This window comes from Sitophilus oryzae, unplaced genomic scaffold (assembly GCF_002938485.1).
Source record: "Sitophilus oryzae breed Bouriz unplaced genomic scaffold, Soryzae_2.0 scaffold_1178_pilon_pilon, whole genome shotgun sequence".
Classification (NCBI taxonomy): Eukaryota; Metazoa; Arthropoda; class Insecta; order Coleoptera; family Curculionidae; genus Sitophilus; species Sitophilus oryzae.
Window position 1 is genome coordinate 237,231 of NW_022145813.1, and position 22,020 is coordinate 259,250.

The 22,020-nt window shown below is 30.3% G+C and overlaps 1 protein-coding gene across 2 annotated transcripts in view; it reads left to right on the forward strand.

Annotated features, from left to right (window-relative positions):
* Positions 1 to 14,765: 14,765 nt before the first annotated feature.
* Positions 14,766 to 22,020, forward strand: part of LOC115890461 (oxidative stress-induced growth inhibitor 2-like) — a 72,433-nt gene continuing 65,178 nt past the window's right edge. For both annotated transcript variants that reach the window (XM_030910704.1, XM_030910710.1), the window contains exon 1: positions 14,766 to 14,973. The gene's annotated coding sequence lies outside the window, so the exon portion shown is untranslated. The remainder of the gene's footprint in view (positions 14,974 to 22,020) is intronic.

Genomic DNA, 22,020 nt, shown 5'->3' on the forward strand with positions numbered 1-22,020 from the left:
GCTCAAAAAAGTGTGAGAGGATCTGGATCATTTTTTTTAAATGGAACGCCCTGTATATTATTGCATTTTTGGCTTCCTTTCAGATGACATTACATAATCCTAAGATATGATTAAATATTTTTCGATAGTTTCAGAGATATTAATAAATAAATCAAAAATATATATTTTTCAGCCCTTCTTAAAAAAAATAATGAAAAATACAAGAACTGTTCTGAAATCAAAATTATATTAGGTATTTATTTTAGATGGTCTATTCTTACTTTGCTATAAATATGGTAATCGTAAATCATACAGGATGTTCAATATTCTACGCCAAACTTTCTAAAATATAAAATATTTTTTCTTTGTTTTATTAAATGGAGCACCCTGTATATTATTTTTATGGAGAGTTAAAGAATAAACTTTTTTGTATTTAAAGTATTTCGATATTTTTTATAGTTTTGCAGATACACGCAGTATTATTTCATATGGCGCTTTCAATGGTAAAATACACGTAAAAAATCATTGGGCGGCTTTGATAAAAATTTACTCTGGAAAATGCCATATGAAATATAAAACCGCGAATATCTGCGAAACCGTTAAAAATTTTGAAATACTCTAAATACAAAATAATGTTCATTTTTTAATTCTGCATCAATCGAAAACATAATATACAGGGTGTTCTATTTAAAAAAATGAAGAAAAATTATTTAATATTTTAGAAAGTTTGGCGTAGAATTTTGAACATCCTGTATGATTTACGATTTCCATATTTTAGCAAAGTTAAGTAAATCCATTTTAGCAAAGTTAAGTAAGACCATCTGAAGTAAATACCTAATATAGTTTTGATTTCAGGACAGTTCTTGTATTATTAATTATTTTTTTAGGAAATGCTGATAAATATATAATTTTTATTTATTTATTAATATCTCTGAAATTATCGAAATATATTTACTCATGTCTTAGGCTTATGTAAAGTGATATGAAAGGAAGCCAAAAATGCAATAATATACAGGGTGTTACATTTAAAAAAAATCATCCAGATCCACTCATACTTTTTTGAGCCACCCTATATAAGTTAAAATATTTTCCTGAAATACATCTTAGTACATACTTTAGGTTTGCACTTAAACAGAATTCCCAAGTTTTTTATTCTAGGAGCTACAGATGCCCGACGCACTATTGCCGACCATGTATAGTTAAACCTGACAGCATGATTGCAAAAAAAAAATATTATTTCTCAGGCACCACTTCTAAAAATTGACATGTAAACTTGTCAAAATTTAATTCTTAATATAGAAGATTATTTTCCTTTATCTATGTACTTAATTTAGGAAAAAAGGTTACAAGTTGTTTATCTATGGAGAAAAATAAGTAAGGTTTCCGGGCCAAAATTTTACCTTTTAACTAAAATATTGACTGAAATTAATATTTTAGACATCACCTCAAAATATAATTTTGTAACGCTTTGTTGATCTAGTTTTTCAAAAAAATAAAATAAAATGTTAATGTATTTTTAACGATTTTTCTCTATTTAATCTATTCCAGTACACCATTGAACATTGTTGATGTGTTTTCCACTTTTTCGAAAATTGTTATAATGATATATTTTCGACATCTGTGCTTTCTGGAAACCAGAGCTGGAAACCTTTCAACGCCGACTGCATCTTTATACGAGGGTAGGTCAAATATAGTCCGTAATTTAAATAAAAAATAGATTTTTTTTAAACGTCACAAAAGTTTTAATTTTTGCGACGTGATTGACAATATGAAAAAGTCATATTATTATAGTAAACGCCACGAATGTTTGGGAGTGATTCATCGGTCGCTACCATGTGAACTAATCTGTTCAAGGTCACATAAAACATAATTCCAGTGCCGTGGTCTTTCAAATCATATAATAATCAATATATAATCTGTTGTAATTTGTTGTTTTAACTGTCAAAGTCTTGTCAAAACATATATTTGGTTATAAAAATAAAATGGAATGCCCCATTGATCGCACTGCAAGCACACCAATGGACTGACGCACAAAAACGAATCAATGAAAGAAACGCGATATAGTATCGTCTTTGTCAATCTAACATTTTAGAACAAGTAGGAGGAGCGAAGGCAGATGATTAGACCGGGCCTCTAAAAACTACGTCTGCCGTAAAAGTTTACCTTTTTAATGTAAAAATGATAGCGCGCGTGTCGATTCTAACTTCATCAAGCGATGAATCACTCCCAAACATTCGTGGCGTTTACTCTATTATCTTCTAGGCATAAAAGAAAAGCACTTTTACGCCTAAGCATAAAAGTGCGAAAATATATTATTAAACAAGTATTAAACTGAATGAAGTGTCAAATTCAACAAACGTAACCATAGTTTCTCGATATACATTACATTATGGAGTGTAGAGGTAAGGAAAAATATCTTCGTGTCAGTGGCGTAGCTGTAGCTATCATAGGACAGTTTGGTGCAAAGCATCGGAACCCCTCAGGAACTTGGGGCCCCGCAGAGCTCTTCAAAAAAAAATATTTAAAATATACATTATTTTGGTTTTGTTCTTTACTCAGAGGCGCCCTCTAATATATAAAAGTAATTGTTTTATATTCTAAAAAATAAAAACAAAGCTTTTTTGGGTAATGTTTGGTTATGTTACTTTTATTCTTTTATCTATGGTTACTTTTCATTTTTTAGATCTATGCGTCATTAGCGCTACTGTGGTTATTTGGTGAACCCTTGTTATTCCCAGTTTTATGACCACTTTTTCAAATAAAGTCCCATAAGAGAAATTTCTCCTCATCTCTACACTCCATAAATTACATACAGGGTATGACTTTTAAATATTTTTATATTATTTGGAACGTTTGAAATTGTTTAAAACTTATTTGTGGCGTTTGATAAAAAATAGCATGTCCTATTTGGAGTAAAAATGATTTTTTGTGCCTCGGCTGTGTGTTACTCGTCAGTCAAACGTACAGCCTCGCCACGAAAAGTATAATTTTTACTCCGAATAAAACAATATACTATTTAAATATCTTATTAAAAAATAAGCCAGGTTTTTAAAACCTAAATAATAATTTATAATGACTATACGAAAACACTTTGTGTAAAATATTTTCATTGCGCGTTGATATCTTTATTCTACTCCACTAAAACTTTTCCATTTTAGTATTATTTTAAAAAATGTCATTATAATAAAAAGAGTAATTAGTTCTTATAATTCTTATGAATTTTTAAATATCTCATTTCTAAGTACCATATTTTCCGTCCTCATAGAAATTTTAGCACTTTATTATGAGTTGTTTGGTTTGGTTTGGTTTGGTTGTAACTATAGGTATTGATAGAAAATAAAGATATTTTCAATATTTATTACAAAAACAACTTAAACTGAGGAACATTTTCCCCTCTTGGCAACGCTGTTTTGGACGAAGAGCATCAACTGATATACAGGGTATTTCAAAAAACATATATGCCAGAAAAACCATGTGTAACTCTCCTGGGGAGATTCTCACGTAAAAATAACATTTATTTTTCATATCAACATAGGTCCGATTCTACTTTGTTTCGTAGCTACAGGGTGTTAAAGTCTTAATAATCTTCCGATTTATTATAATTTTCTTTCAAGTATTTTTAGTGATTCGAATGAAATTTTGAAGGTAAAAGTTGCTATAAGTGTTAATGTTAAAAAAGTGGGTTATAACTGGAATATTTTTCAAAAAAAACGTGCGCCAGTGACTTTTCTTCTTTTGATATCGAAATTGTGTACCTAGGCCGTTTAATGCAAATTAAAAGTTATCTCTTGATATTTTGTCGAATTCGGCCTGCTTGATGAGATAAACGCAATTTTATTTATCACAATTTAATAAAATTGAAATTAATAAATTATATATTTTACCTAATCTATTATTAAATATTATTACTATTAATTATTACTATTAGTTATTATTACTCTTAATCCAACCTACAGCAATTTCAAATAAAAAATAATTGTATTTAAGATAATTACACAAAACCTAATTTTATAAAGTTTTAACATCCTGTAACTCTAAAACTATGCATTTCCGTACCCATGTTTATAGGAACTTTTTTCATATTTTTTGATGAGGAATCAATGAGTACTTATTTAAAACTTAAGCAAGTTAATGATATTACACTTTTTGAAAGGTTGCTATTTAGACTTGGATCAAGGCAAATTAATAAAATTGCGTTTATCTCATTAACTCATTTAGGAGGCCGAAATCGACAAAATTCTTACACTATTTCGCTAGCAAGAGAAAGTCAGTGGCGTACATGCTTTTTTTTAGAAAAATATTCCAGTGATAACCCATATCCTTTCATATACAAGGCCCATATGCACGTCCCTGGAGAATATGTCGACACTTTTTTAGCTTTAAAATATATCGTATTTATAGTAACCACCATCAAAATTTCATTCGAAACACTAAAAGTACTTGGAGGAGAATTATAATAAATCGGAAAAATATTAAAACTTCCACACCCTGTAGGTGCGAAATAAAGCAGAATCGGACCTATGTTGATATCTTATAATCTTATAAATTAAAAAAGTTAAATCTTATTTTTACGTGAGGAATTTCCCCACGAGAGATGGCACATGTTTTTTGAAACACCCTATAGATAGAGGAGCACACTTCAGATCATTTGTCAATCCCAGATTTTTCTAAAACTCTGTATAGTAAATTAAAATCTAAGCTCTAATAAATCTTACTCCATATTAAAAAAAAAATATGTTTAAAATTGTGCGCGGAATGATATGAATAACCCTGTATATTTTCCGCCGTTCTAAAAATTAACACAAAAACATATTTTTAGAACTATACATATTTCAACTGCCTCGCGGTATAAAGTCTGAACTATTCTGAATCCCGTTGTTATTTTTGAACCTTGAATTAGATTTTTCTTGTTACAAATATTACCTTGGAACGGAAATCGCTAAGCGCTTTGCTTCAATTTTTGTGTAATATTTATGGGAGTACGATAGCAACGTATTATCTTGTCAAATTAATGTTATGACTAGGAAATAATAATAACAATGTCGGATAACAACTAAAATAGGCAGTGTATATCGCTATAATCAATCTAATTTGAGTATTTTCAGATTTGTTATTCGTTAACAGAGTTGCAAGTTCACAGAAAACTTAAGTCTTTTTTTGATTTAAATCATTTTAATGGCATAAGTCATTTGATTTTAAGTCATTTTTCGAAAGTCGGCTTAAGACTTAATATTTGTCTTTTTCGAAATGATTTGTGATTTAAATCTTTATTCCGAAATAGCAGCCCCGGATCTACAATTGTTTTGAACCGGGGCAAAAAATTGATAGTAGCGCCCCCTCTCTCCCCTCGTTTGAAATAAGTTAATTTAAAAAACTTACAAATATCTAGATATACAGTTCATATCAAATAAACTTTTAGTCACGTGATTAAGCTTGACCGGCACAGCATTGTCCACTTTTATATATTTTCTCTAATCAAAATATTTTAGGTAACAAAAATAAATTAATTATAAATATATAAACAGTTATTATTTACATCAACAGAACTCACCTTCTTAACAGCACTTAAGAAATTACCATTACCATTACTGCTGCTTTTCCATAATAAATTTGCGATGAGTTTGTTACAGCTATTAAGCTATTTTGTACACTTCGCACTAAAAGAGCTTCTAAAAAGAACAATGTTCGAATGCAAGGTCTGCTAGTAAACAATTTCGAGCTTAAAGTATCAAAACACTATTTATTTAAACCAAAAACTCATAATACAAAACTAAAGTGTTAAAACGAATGACAATGTTAGGAAATAAATAAATAAATGCAACTTGACATTTTTAACGGCAACTTGACATTTTTTTACAGCAGAGCTACCACCTGAATCCCCAGCGCGAAATTTAAATTCCAGTTAGTCAGCACGGCATCGAATATGTCCATGGTTGGCAACAATGAATTTAAAAATCGCGCCCTCTATTACGTAACTAAAAGTGTAATTGATATGAAATATAGGAGGCATTTTTCGCAAACGCAACAGTTTAGACTAACTGGACGTTTTAAAATTAAATGAATACTTGATAGAAGAACGTGGTGCATACTAGGCGCTTTGTGGAGCAACTTTTTTGATTTTCCACCATATTATATTATGATTTTGGCGCCCCCTAAAACTGACGCCCGCGGCTGTTTTAGGGGGCGCCCCTGTTTGCTCCCCCTTAGATCCGGGGTTGCGAAATAGAAAAAAATTTATATTTTGCTTAGAAAAGAGTCATTGAAAAGATTCAACTCTTATAGTTTTATAAAACGCTTACGTCAGACTTTTATATATTTTTATGATAAATTTTTAAAGCAGCATTTCTTTTTTCACACACCTAGTATAGTACACACCTAATAAGTCTTCTTAGTTCCTAAAATACAAGGCGAATTTTAAAATGTTGCCACTTTTTGACATTCTTCGTATCTTAACGACTATATCTATTTCGACTATGGAGCTCGATTTTCACCTTTTCGATAAGTTATAATGTCCGAGATATGAGGGTAGTCGAAAAATGCAACAATTTCAATTTCGCCCAGTATTTCAGGAACTAAAAAGAGGGCTAGGACAAATATGTGTGTACCATTTTTAGTTTCATAAAAAAGTAGCATAGTAATGTGAAACCGCATCTCTGTACTTCTGCTCATGAAGGAGAAACCCTGTAAAACACGCGAAAATGGATCATCGGGTCATCCTGTACAAAGTACCACAAAATTTAATTTAATATACAGGGTTGTTCACCACATACGACACGGAGTATTGTAGCTAAACGATAAACCGCATCTCTGTACTTCTGCTCATGAAGGAGAAACCCTGTAAAACACGCGAAAATGGATTATCGGGTCATCCTGTACAAAGTACCACAAAATTTAATTTAATATACAGGGTTGTTCACCACATACGACACGGAGTATTGTAGCTAAACGATTAGATTTTTACAAATTGTAAGTTTTGAGTCCGTTGAAGGGCTATTAGAGCTACAATTTAAAAATATTTTTATAAGATACAGAGTGTCCCAAATAAATAAAAAATATTATAGTTGTATTTTTTTAAATGGTTTGGTTTGGTATATTATTCTATTTTTAGATTCTACGATTGAAATAAAGGTAAAAATTTGATTAAGGTTTATCACACTTAAACCTCACATTACACCATACCATTTCTCGAAGGGTATCAAGGTTTTTAATACTAAATATTTACTGAAGTTTATTTATTGATCAGATATTGTATTGCAATAATAAACAAAATACTGCTTTATACAGAGTGTCTAAAAATTTATATTAAATAATTACTAGCTTTAAACGGCAATAACTTTTGTATACTACTTTAATAACTTGTTTACAAAAACAACGGACTTTAATAACTTGTTTAATTTAAATGGAACACCCTGTTTTGACATTTGAACATAATTTATTTAAACTAATTTTAAGTCCGGCTCTATTTTTTTAAATATTTAATCTATTCATCGTTACAATATTGATAAGCTTTTAAACTTAACAATGTGGGGTAAAACATTGAATACGGAAAATCAAATGCAATAAAAAAATAAAAAATAATATAATATAAACAATCAAATCCTTTTTTTCCCCGGAAGATGGATTGGAAATGGTAGAGCAGGATAATGTCCAACGAGGTTCCTGGACCTAACGCCAAGGCCGCCAAGGGGCTACATTACTTGATGTCATTTGTAAAGGTAAAATCAAATTATCTCAACATTTACAAGAAAGAGTACAAAATGCATTCCGAAGTATAAGAAGAAAGTTCAAACAGCTACAAATAAAACTGAACGAGAAATAAATTTGTTCAATAGGGAGGGTGGTAACCTTTTCGAACATGTATAACATTAGAAACTAGTTTGTAGAAGTTGATTTATTTATAATAACTACGATTAATATTATTATTAATACGATTATTATGTATATTATTAGATCGCACCCTGAGATTTCAAATTCACAATAAAAAGGTTAAAAATAATATCTTTAAATTTCTGACCTGGATATTATTTATTTGAATCTTCCAATTGGCTCGATTTTCCTTATTCGATGTTAATTAGCGCTGATCAATATTGTCGCGATGAATATAATCAGATTAAATAATTTAAGAAACCAGAGTCGGACTTGAAATTATTATTTTAAATAATAATTAAATAGTTTTGTTGCTGTTAAGGTACCCAAAACAAAAAAAAAGGATAAAGTGTGGCATATCATTGTATTCAGGAGACCGAGTTCTTTCAAAACCTGAAATAAAAAATGCAGGTCCGTATTTAAAGAAATTAAATTGGCCTCTGTATCTCACAAATTTTCAGCTAATTTGAAAATTTTAAAATACTCTCAGATAGCCCTTATAAACTGGTTATGAGAATGTGCAATTAGTTTTTTAATTTTTTAAAAAGTAACGCCAGGAAAAAATAAAATTGATTTTCAAAAAAATCCGTTTTTTTCCAAAAAACTCAGCAATCCTTGAAATTTTTAAAACTTTCTTGATAGCATCTTGGTGAACATTCCAAAGCGCAGCTTTGCCCCAATTTAACCATCTTCGTATCTATTACGGTTTCCGAGATACCAATGCTCGTACCTCGAATTTGTAGCACCCTGTATTTGTTTAAAAGGGCAACAATGTATAGTTACTTTAAGGAATAGAAATTGTGTAAGGTCATGAAAATTTATTGATATCATTTTAAAGCCCATTTTTTATCTACTTATAAACTTATTTGTTGTTTTTCTTTTAGGGTTTCTGGTCAAATTTATATAGTAGGTTTATTTGACAATCCAATATTTTCAGAGAATTGATAGAATATCTACCTAAGTTTAAATTATATACCTACTCATAAATTATAATATAGAAATTATGTTACCTGGAAGACTAGGGGCGCTATTAGCACAGAATATATTATACAGGGTGTCCCTTGATTCCGTGGACATAGTACCAACATTCCGTACCAAACTACTACTTATTTTTGAAATCAAGATTTGAAGACTTTTTTTGAGATATTTTATGAACCGTTATTCCGATTTGAATGAGACTGTTGGGATGTTTTGCTAAGTGCTTTAATATTTCACTTTCTCAAAAATCAAGAACAAGTACGTGAAGGGTGAAAACTACCCCCACCCCTACGTAAATTTTACTATAAATATTTTCCAACACAACCGACGCGCGACGCGACGACCGATTTTTTAGCTGACCATACTGATACCGATACCGATACCGATTTTTTAGCCTACCATACCAGGGGCGCTATTCTGTACACGGCACCGACAATCGTCGGTATCGGTAAGTTATGATAGCTCTCGATACGTATTTGTATATAGTAAAAATGTGTTAATTGTTGTTGTCATAGTTACCGATCGGTCCTATGGCAGATATCGCAAATTTGTACCGACGAGGCTCGGTATCTCTACGTGCCCTTGTAAACCTCACGGAAGAGATACCGATAATCGTCGGTACAAATTTGCTATATGTTGTATTAATGACAGCTAAAACTATGACAACAACAATTAATAAAACGCTCATTGGCCGTACGTACCGATAGCTGTCGGTAACTTACCGAAACCGACGTTTGTACAGAATAGCGCCCCAGGGGCGAAATCAAAAAATGATGAACGAGATGGACCGACGCCGATTATTGTAAATTTTGTAAGCAATATGACACGTAATAAGATTTACCAGGCGAAAAAAGAACTGAAGCGTACCCCTATTTCGATATTTGAAGACTTAACTCGAGCCCGATACAATTTATTAATGAAAACCAAGGAAAAATTCGGAAACACATGGCATGGACTGAAAATTGTAAAGTTTTCGCTTGGGATGCTCCAACAAAGAAGAAAATAGCTGTAAATATTAACAGCGACAGCGCGGTATCTCTAATATTTTTTGTTTAAAAGTTTGGTTTTTGACAAAAAAAGGAATAATGTATTTATTTTTGAAATAGCGAAAATTTTTTTATTCTTAATCTTGGCAAATACCATGGAAAAGGGAATTTAGGTATTGTCTCGCAATAATCTGATTTCATTTCGAATTTGTTTACTTTTTTAATACGGAATTTATAGCCTGTAATATTTTATTAAGTACCTATATGAATAATGTGTAAATATTGTTTATCTCTCTATTGTTATTTTGGAACTGTCTAGTATATTTTGATTTCTTTACATTGAAGATCAGCCTGGAAATTAAATTTATTTTTGTTATTATAATTTCTCAATATAATTAATTACTGCTATAATTATGAATTATGAATAATTTTCAATTGAGTTAACTATCAAATATATATTTTAATATTGTTATATTTTTGGAATTCATGTGCTATATTGGTGTTAGGTTGAAAGTATTATGCATTTGTTCTCATATTAAATTCCTTTTATTTAAGAATAATGGAGAACTACAATTTTAATTTTAAGAGTGTTAATTGAATAATGTTTATTCCCAAAAGCATTTTTTTATTTGATAGTTTTTTGTTTTGTAATTTCAAGGGTATGAGCGGATATAAGAGGGGAGGCATTTTCTTTTGGATGGTTTATTTGTCTGGGGATGGCTAGCATCATGGACTCGGGCGGTCAGCAGAGCAATAGAACGAGTAAAAAATTTTGTGTAGGACATTTAAATGTTCGTTCTCTTAATACCGGTTTTGACGAATTTGTACACTATTTGAATGATTACCGGTTGGATGCCTTGGGTCTATCTGAAACTTGGTTGTCATCTAACTATGGAAATGATGCTTTCAATGTTACTGGATATTCTTTTGTTAGAAAGGATAGAGATGGTCGAGGAGGGAGTGTGGCATTATATATAAAAAAACATTTATCATACGAAATTGCTCATTTGGGCATTGCTACTAATTCGTGTGAATTTATAGCCGTCCAGTTGACTATAAAGCAAAGAAAGTTTTTATTTTTCAATGTATATAGGCCTCCTTCGTCAAGTATTGAAGATTTTATTAACTTCCTGGAAAACTTGTTGAGTTATACTGTGCCATTTTATGATAATGTGATATTTATGGGTGATTTTAATATTAACTTTTTAAAACAGTCTCCTGTGACATTGAAAATATCTAAAATTTTAGAGTCTTTTAATCTTGTACAAGTTATCAACGAACCTACTCGTGTTTCGGATGTGCCTGCAGCCTAATTGATGTAATGATCACAAAAAATAATTTTAATTATGATTTCAGTACTTCCGTCCCTGTATCTGAGTCAGTTTCTGATCATTGTTTGATATATGTTATATTTACTCTACAAATATCCCATAGCTCTACGAAATATATTGAATATAGAGATTATAATCATATTAACCAGGAAAATTTTAAAAAAGATGCAATTATGTTACCTTGGGAAAATATTTTTTATATAGCGGATATTAATATTAAAATAAAAACTCTATATAATTACATTTTTTATCTCCTCAATAAACATGCACCGTTGCAAAAGAAGAAAATTGCAGATAAACCATATTTACCCTGGATAACGGATAACATTAAATTATTAATCAAACTTAGAGACAAAGCACATCAAAAATATTTAAAACAACGATCTGAAGCCAAATTACAACATTATCGTCAACTCAGGAATTTTACAAAACATGCTATAGTTAGAGAAAAAATTAGTTATTTTAAGAGTTTATCGGAAAAGACTGGTAAAGACTTCTGGAAAGATGCTAAACGACTTAAGTTAACATTTAAATCAAGTCCGGAAGTTCCTGAAAACTTAGCGGATGTAGATAAGCTTAATATTTTTTTTTCGAACTGTCAGAATTGCATTAATAGTGCATCAAATAAAAAAATTGATTTTTATAGACAAAATAAGCATGAAAAATAGGGAATAATGTTCTAAATTTCAAACTAATAGATGAGGTATCGTTACATCAAATATTAAATTCTATTCGGTCAAATGCTGTCGGTGAAGATGATTTATCAATTAAAGCACTAAAGCTGTGCATGCCTTACTGTGGTAAAGCGGTAATAAATATAATTAATACTTCTATTTTAGGTTAATGATATTAGAACAAATCAAGAAAATAAAAATATGACGTGTCTTAGCCTTAGCTTACTAGACTTTAGTAAAGCATTTGATACTCTAGACCATTCATTGCTCCTAGCAAAATTACAGTATTCTGTATTTTCAGACGGCTCTTTAGAATTGATAAAAAATCTTTTAAAAGATAGATCACATTGTGTTGTCATGAAACGGGGAAGTTTAAAACAAAAATCTAGTTATATTCCTATGATTTCTGGGGTTCCTCAGGGATCTATTCTACCAAAAAAAGTATTTTAATGCAAGTTGAAATCATCAAGTTTCATAAAGATATCTATAATAAAATCAGTTATTATGAAAAAAAGTTTTTTTTTAGAAAAATTTACCACCCCGTATCTCAGAACTGAACAGGTTTAGGACATACATTTATATGAAGTTTTTCTCTTAGAATAGATTCAAGAATCGCCCCCTTAAATATTAGCATGTCATTAAGGAACACCCTGTATATTATAGTCTTTATAGGTATATTCTGTCGTTCACCGAAGTTAAGCGACGTTAGACGAGACGATGTGAGCATATAGACGGGTGAACGTCTGAAAACTCTATCGTGCTCTTGTTCCATGCCATGAGAGTGTAAATCGAACGAGACGCATTGCTCATTCATGTCGGTTAAAAGTCGGATGAGATCAGATATCTTCTGAATAAGGGTTGATTTAGAGTTAGACACACGTCAAGTCGGTAGGCGCGGTTCGGAATCCTCGCACACAAAGTGGGCCCCATCCAGATTATCCCTCGCAACAGAAAAGAGACATCAACTCAGCTTTAAAAAATACTTTTAATTAAGACGGCAGATGCCAAAAACTTTTTTTAATAATTTAAATATCTCTATGTTTTTATGGAAAAAAGATATTCTGGTAGATATCAAAAATTATTTTAATAAAAAGTATACAGGGTTGTTCACCACATACGACACGGAGTATTGTAGCTAAACGACTAGATTTTTACAAATTGTAAGTTTTGGGTTCGTTGGAGGACTATTAGAGCTACAATTTAAAAATATTTTTACAACATACAGAGTTTCCCAAATAAATAAAAAATATCAAAGTTGTATTTTTTTAAATGGAACACCCTATATATTATTACATTTTTAGTTTCTACGATTAAAATAAAGGTAAATTTGATTAAGGTTTATTACACTTAAACCTTACCGTTTATGAAATAACAACTTTGATATTTTTTATTTATTTCGGACACTCTGTATCTTGTAAAAATATTTTTAAATTGTAGCTCTAATAGTCCTTCAACGAACCCCAAACTTACAATTTCTAAAAATCTAATCCTTTAGCTACAATACTACGTGTCGTATGTGGTGAACAACCCTGTATATGTCTAAACAGTTGTTTTTTAAATATTGGCACGTGTGGAAGGCTGTTTATCTGAACCGGTGTTCCTCATTTATCACTGATTTCAAATATTTCATTCCGACCGGAGTTTCGCTCCTTTTGAGTCATAGTCGTTGTTTTATCGATCTTGTTGCCAGATCAATCAACATTTCTTCAAATTTACATATTTTGTTTATACATACGTTATCTGGCATATTATATTGAAACATATTACACAGTTTTATTAAGTATCACTTAAAATTATTATATTAAAATAAAACTGTTATGTGGAAGTTTCATTGTCTTTATTTTTATGATTTACACAACCATACCGTTTCGGAGAGGTTTTTATCAGTACCTGTCATTAAGGAGGAGATAGATAATTTTAGTTTCTTGAAGTTTGCGTTTCTTTCAATGCGGTCATCCATTATTGCCTTAGTATACAGGGTGTAGAGAAATTGTATACCAAACCAGTGTTTTTTTATTTAATTTTTTTTATGCAAAAGCGCGATATCTGTTATGATGTCAAATAGCGCCCTCTAGCTACCACGAAAAAATCTATGGAAACGAATTGCATACTGGAGATCATTAGAGAAGAAAAGCTCCTTTAAACAAGCCTTAGTTTGTTTAAATCGGCTAACCCAAACCATAGTTATCCTTATTTTAATAAAGGATAGTTTAACCTTCCTGCAAAATACGCTATATCAAGAAAATTACAATTTGTCCGTTGATTACAATAGCAATATTTAAAATACCTCTTCACCTGCATATTTTTGAGAAAATTCCTGTTTTCCGATTGGCTATCACAGATGCGCCCACTAGCGGACATTTTTCAAACTTGAAAATAATTTCCGGCGATTTCTCTTGGTCGATTTAGTTAATACAATTTTTTCCCAAAGTTATACGACATTACGATAAGTAGTTTCAGCTATAGCCAGCGTGTTGGCCACCCGGTGTTCTTTAATGCTAGTTTCTAGTGGCATAACAATATTGTTAAAGTTATGTTATACATTTAATTAAAATGCATTTTTCTTAGTTTTGTTTGAGACTCCTTTTACAAGAGCTCGACTGCTTAGAACCTTCTTATATTAACCATATGGAGAAGAACTGATTATCAGCTCACCTTTTTTGTCTCGGGCATAACAGTTAACGATATGGAGAGATAATCTATATACCTATTTAGCCTGTTATGGCACAAAGTGTCATTTTGGAGTTTATTAAAATGTCAAACAATAAAATCTTTTGTTTAGTGCGTAGTATAACTATATCTTTCAGTATATTTTTCTGACGATTTAGTTATTTACGTTTGAAAATAGAGAAAATCTAATATTTTTTCGGGAAAAAAGCCGGCAACCATGCCGACTAGACCGGTATTTTAGCAGTGTTAAGGGGCGATCACACTTAGTAGTTGCATATCTACTTTGAGGTGAAGGCTGTACAATCCGACGTTGACACAACTCGCGGATCGAATCAATACAGTCTTTTACTATATTTTCTACGACGATTTATAGTGAAATTATTGAATGAAAAAGTGATTACATATAACAATTACCGCCGGTATCAGTGGAATTTTATATTTTCTACTGTGTTTTGCGATTGGACACTCATACCTTGACAACAGACGTAGGTAAGAAATGACATAATATTAAAAATAATTGTATAATAATGTAAACATAAAGGCTTATATACTTAATATATTCTAAAAATGATTTTTTCAGAGAGTATTTTATATACATTTTGCTATAATAATATATCTGATATTCAATCATTGATTTTATATTACTTAATTGTTATTTTACAATTACATTATTCAGCGTTTTTACAAATCAGAATATTCAACCCATTGTAAATATGTATTTAAAAAAATCATATTTACGCGTAGACTAATTTGCAAACAAAATCATAATAAATGAAAGTTAATAAATTAATATATAAAAAATCCGTAGATCATATTCAGATTTTTGGGTTGGGCCTATTATACGTAGGTAATTTAATTTATTTGGGCATATTAATTTCCATAAAATCTTTGGTGATTTATTTTTTAAATAAATTACCATTTTTTTAGAAGTACGATTTTTTGACAAATTACAAATTTATTGTTGGAAAGCTGCCACAATGAGGAAGCATTTTTAATGCATACTGCATAGTAAAGTATAATTATATTTAAGTTCAGTTATTTAGCTATGCAACATAGTTTCTCAACTGGATTGCATAATAGGTATGCAATGTACTTTGATTTATAGTATATTATATTGTTTTACTTAGAAACCTTCGATCAATACAAGAATAGTGTTTTTAATTATACGTAGGTAAAAAAAACGTGCCTATGTCAACCCCATACTAAGTTATAACTTAGCTATATCAATATATTTTTATTCTATTATTAATTACATATTAATATTTTAAAAAAAAATTAATAAATATATAAAATCTCTGGTATTTTATATATTTTTTAAAAATTTTGATTTATTTGCAAAAATTATGATTAAAAAAAAATTTTTTTTAATTAAAATCGAGATTTAAATAAGATTTTTTTTAATTAAATCATTTTTTTTATATTAATAGAAAACATTATTTAAATTTTCCAAATAATTAGGACTTGATTCCAACTAAAGTCCTATATAGGATATCTCAGTGACTTTTTTAAATAAAAACGTATTACAATATTTTGAAGGGATGCGACACATCACCTGCTTCAATGGAAGCTTGACTGCTGACGACTATGATGGACCATGTAGTTGTAGGCCAGTCAATCTGGAGGTTGAGGTGGAAAAAATTAGTAACCAACCGATCTCAACGGGAATGTGTAGATAATGACCTCCTATTTAACCCCTCCAAAGTGCCATTAGGTCGCAGTGGGGGAAGTTTGAAAAAAAAACGCCGCTATCTTGAATTTTTTCGTTTTTTTTCAAATATCTACGTTTACATAACATTTTTCGAAAAAACTAAAGATATGTTTTTTTGTAGATAATTAAATTTAAAATATGTTACCTTCAATCACTTTTTTTCTAAAATTAATAGTAATAGAGATAGAGTCATTTTTTACTATACGTTTTATAAATTTTCCAGTTTTTTTAAATCACTCAGCTATAATTTTTGCGTTATACAGTATAGTGTTAATATATGTAGATAAATCAAGTATAAATTTAAGCATTAAAATAATTAAAAATAACGTTTAATTATTATTATTTATTAAATAAAATCATTGTTAAAAAAAATGTTTTTAAATTAAAGTTATTAAATAAAATCTGCTATTGACGTTATCCTGAGCGTCATTTTCATCCTCAACCTTAGTCCTCAACTAAAATACAAAAGTTTGTGCAACTGATTCCGTAGCATCGATCACACTTTGAAGTGAACATTTGAAATATTTAAGACCCAGTTTTCTACAAGAGCAATTTTTAGAGCACTGAGTAGGTCAGGAGTGTTGATTGAATAGGTGTCAGATTTCTTTTTGAATTTTCTTCTATCCATATTGTAAAGGATCTAACTTGTTACCAATCCATTCTTGAATCTAAAAAATAGAACTTATAACATTTCCTATAATAGATATATCTTTACAGTTACCTGAAAGTATGTCCTGAATAAATGGAGTTTTGCAGAGTTCTCAGTTGGCAGAAAAATAAAGAGAAATTTCACGTCTAAAAGACAGTGAACAGTTTTTTAAATTTTTTTTAGATATAGATATAGATTTTAGATTTTTCATATATAGATGTACTATGTTTATTATTTTTTTTATCCATTTTTCAAGTATACTAGTTTTTCGGTAAGTTTCTTGCAAAAAGCGTAGCAGTTTTACTTTGTTTTCCAAAATTCAAAAAAACGGACAAAATGCATCTAGAAAATCTGCTCCTCATATGATGTAGACTTAACAGTTTTATAGATATCAATTGACTCTTAGTATTTTTGAAAGAAAAGTGGATGCCAAATGCGTCTTTGCCCCAGAATATGCCTACTATATACCATAATTAAATAAAATACTATAATCTTAAAAGTACCTATTTTATGTAAAGTGGAGAAACTATTCTAGAACGATAAATGTACCATTCGAGAGAAATAAAAGAAAAACTAACTGAAAACTGGTATACTTAATATACTCTATAATTTTATCACAATGTTAACTTTAATGAATGTACATATTTATCTATTTATTGATCAATACATAAGGCTACATTACAATAGTTGAATGAAATGTGTGGTAATTATTGTCAATTGATTTTTCTGCATGATAATGTGATAAATCTAATACAAATACAGTAAAGACTCGATAATCCAGATCAATTAAAGCACAAGTTAATCCGGATTAATAAAAAATCCGGATTATGGCGATTTGCATTTTTATACACATATATTTAAAAAAACGAATAAAATAAAACATTTTTATTAGCAAAACCTTAAACAAATATAATTTAAGTAAGAATAAGTATATTCTATAACAAAACTCGTTGTGAATAGGTACATACATCCTATAGATACCAAAGTATCAAATACATACCACAATATTTAAAATTATCAGAGATTTTACTTTGTTTTTTAAGTGTAAGTTTTTGAGACAAGAATATCGTTAATACTGTGTTAATACTAAGATCATTCTCTTCAGCCCACTGCAATCCCAGTGTAAAATATTTTATTGCATCAACGTGCTTCATTTTTTTTGACTGGATATAGATTTCTTCATCGCTGGTATCGTCGGCGTCGTCTATAACTTCAAGTTCGAGATCACCATCCTCTATGATATTTTCAGAGTTTTCAACCCATTGATTCATTTCAGCATTTGTATGAATCTCTCCATCAATTTGCATCAACATGTTTAAAATGTCTTGGTAGCCATGTTTTACTTGCTGCAATTTCTTTCGCAACTGGCTTAAGGGAATGAGATCATCAGGGTCATAATTTGGTAAATTGCCCGATAAAAGTTTGTGCCAACACTTTTCTAAAGAGGTTGTTGTAACTTTTTGCCATGAATTATGGAGTAAATAAACTGCATCCATAAGATTAATTTGCTTAATGCATTTACCAATATCATCCCCGTCTTCAAGTTGCGAAAGGATACGGGCTAAAAGACCTTTTCAGTAGTTTAGCTTTGTTAATCTGATCGCATTTTGATCTTTCGGTTGAATCAAAGCTGTGCAGTTTGGGGGTAGAAACAAAGTGAAAATTTTCCCCAATTTTCCCATCTTCACTAATTAATTCCTCCTCAGAGCAGTGACTGGGCGCGTTATCAATTAACAGTAAGGCTTTTTCAGGAAGTCGTTGGCTTTTCAAAAATTATTTTACTTGTTTGCAGAATGAATTACGAAACCACTCCTTAAAAATTGCAGACGTCATCCATGCGTTACCACTAGAGACATATTCGACAGGTAAAGCTTTGTTTTTGAATGCTCTTGGATTCTTTGCTTTTCCGATGATAAGAAGTTGAAGTTTTTTGGTACCATCACCATTTGTGCAAGCTAAAAACGTAATTCGCTCCTTGCTTGATTTTCTGCCGGGCGCCGTTGCTTCGTTACTGTGAACTAAGGTTTCATCAGGTAATAACTTCCAAAAGAGTCTTGACTCGTCAGCATTATAAATTTGCCGAGGAGCGAGATCGTGATCTTATATAACTTGCCTTAGTTTAGCAATAAATGGCGGTACAGCAGATTCATCATTGGATAATTTCCCTCCGCAGATTTTAAGATGTCTTAATCCATGTCTTTTTTTAAAATTAAGAAGCCAGTCTCTACTTGCAGTAAATGTACCTTTTCCATAAATATTCTAGAAGAGTTGACGAGCTTTTGCGCCTAATATTTCAAATGAAAGGGGAATATGTTTGCTTCGTTGCTTAATAAACCAGGAATACAATTCTCGCTCCATTTCTGGGTATTTTGCCTGCCGGAGGGTTTTACGAGCACCTGGTCCGGATTGACAAATTCCAATAAATCTAAAAAATTGATATGATAATCAAAAGGCTCTTTTTTTCTCACTTTTCTTAATGTCGGAAATAGTAAAAGTTCCAACGCCATACTTTTGGGCAAGTCATTTACCACTAACACCATTTTTTAGTTGAACTAATATTTCACCTTTTTGTTTTATCGTCAAAGTGATATGTTTACGTTTCCCCATTCTGAACTAGGTACCTACGTTAAAACACGTCCGGCCTTCAAATTATTACGATATAAATGAATTACCGCTTCGAGAAAACGCGTTAAAACAAGTTAGAACCACAAACTCGGATTACCGAATCATACGAAATCCGGATTACAAGGTACATAATGCAAGTGCACTGCCGATCCGGACTAGCCAGGAATCCGAATTAGCGCTCTTCGGATTAGATTTGAGTCTTTACTGTATACTCATCATATTTTTTATAGTCCTCTATGTTCTTATAAATATTAATTATAAATTTTGAATACATTGTACAGTACATCTGCTGGATCTGTGTCTATGAAAGGAATGCGGGCAAAAAACATTTAAATAAACAGCAATATATTTTATACGTCGATTTGAGCTACGGGGTATCCGTGAGAGGGGAAACGATATTCTCTCGATGTTTTTCGTAAAAAATTAGACGACGCGTCCCATCAATAAAAATTCGACAAATTTGCAAGTAGCCAATAATATGAGTGGGCGGAGCGATTTGCGGTGACGTATTCGTCAATTCGACGTATAAAATATATTGCTGTTTATTTAAATGTTTTTTGTCCGCATTCCTTTCATAGACACAGATCCAGCAGATGTACTGTATCTAACAGAGTTCTAACAGTAGATCTTATCGTATTGTTACGTTTTTCGTCGGTTCCGTGTGGATAGAAAGTCACAATTTATTTAAACACTATTTATTTAACACTAATTAACAAAAACAATAACGATAAAAGACTTATAGAACTATTTACAAACGATTTATAACTAAGAATTTATTTTGAATTTTAGCGCGTCAACTGCACTGGTATATTTATAACTGCCCTCTCTAGGCCACTGCCGCCGGCTTTTATACCGACATTTAAAAGTAATCTAGAATCAGTGCCTTCTATTAAAAGATTAGCCTGCGGGCGAGATTTATGACGTCACGCTAGTTAGATATAACGGATTAATAAATATGTTGTAGAATACATGGAAAACATAATTATTCCTCAGATTTTTGGTTTGTATTTTCAAAATGATATAGTTTAAATGAAATATACATAATATACAGTTAATAACTACAACATATATACCTATTTATAGTAATAAATACTTTGGCAAATAAACTATGAACCATACAAATGCAGCAAATGTTTTACGATGTACAAATAGTGTATAGGTACATAACATAATGGGTAAAATGTAAATATATTTTAAATTTTGGGGTTTGAAAATCGATCTAATTTAACAAAAAACATTCAATATCTAATAATAGTGATGTATTATTATTTGCATTCACAAAATTTATATGTATATCTTGCAAGTATCAATCTTCGAAAAATTATATTTACAAATAATACAATATTATCTAAAAAAGGCGTCAGCGATGGCTATGAAATGAAGATCGCTGGCATTTTATATGTAAAATTATTCTAAAATTTTTGATTTTCTTGGGATTTTTAGGTTCGGGAAAAACGCTGATTTAAGTTTTCATTTGGGTTTTCATTATTTTTATTTGGTTTAAAAAAACGTTTCGGCTAACTATAGCCTTCATCAGTGTTGTGTCATATGAGAAAAATAGTGTCGAATATAATCCAAAAAATTACATATACAATATAATTCACACCTCATAATATTTACTGCAATTAATAAACTAATATAAACTAATCAAAACATGACCACATATTTTTTAAAATTATTATTCTTAACACTAAAATTATCTACATTGACTATGGAGTACGCAGTACGCAGTAAACATTATGTGCGTGGTATGAATATTTTATATGTAATTTTTTGGATTATATTCGACACTATTTTTTTCATATGACACAACACTGATGAAGGCTATAATGTTAGCCGAACCGTTTTTTTTTTAAACCAAATAAAAATAATGAAAAACCAAATGAAAACTTAATCAGCGTTTTTCCCGAACCTAAATCCCAAGAAAATCAAAAAATTTAGTATATTTAGAAACAAGATTCAAGAATATCAAATTTTCCAAGATTGTAAAATTCTAGTTAATTATTTTATGTGTACAGTTATTTAGGGCATGTCATCGATGTTCATTTCCAAGCCAACTAGACGCCGATTTTTTTCGATGATACGGTATAATTCTTACATAAAATGTAAATAACATTAGACCAATTAAAACAAATAAATATGAATTTCTTAGTATTTTTAGTAACACCTTTATTCTTAAAACTTAATTTTGTATTATGCAAATATACCAATTTTATTGTTATTTTATTCATATTGTATTCAGCCATCACTTAAATATTTGATATTAATTTGGTATTATAAATAATACATACATTATATATTATCAAACAAAAACACATTCTTCTTTTAAACTGTATCAGTCTTGTCTTTACAAAAATCTTTTTTAAAATTTGAACTCAAAATAATAATCTTTTTCATGATCTTTAATACACATATTCTTTATTTTTCCCTAGATCATAATACCAACTTAGTGTTTGAATCTATCGAAGCTGACCCAGCAACACTTGGAGTGGAGATTCCACAATATGAATAAAATAAACATAATTGTCCAGTTTTCAATAATACCATCATGGGA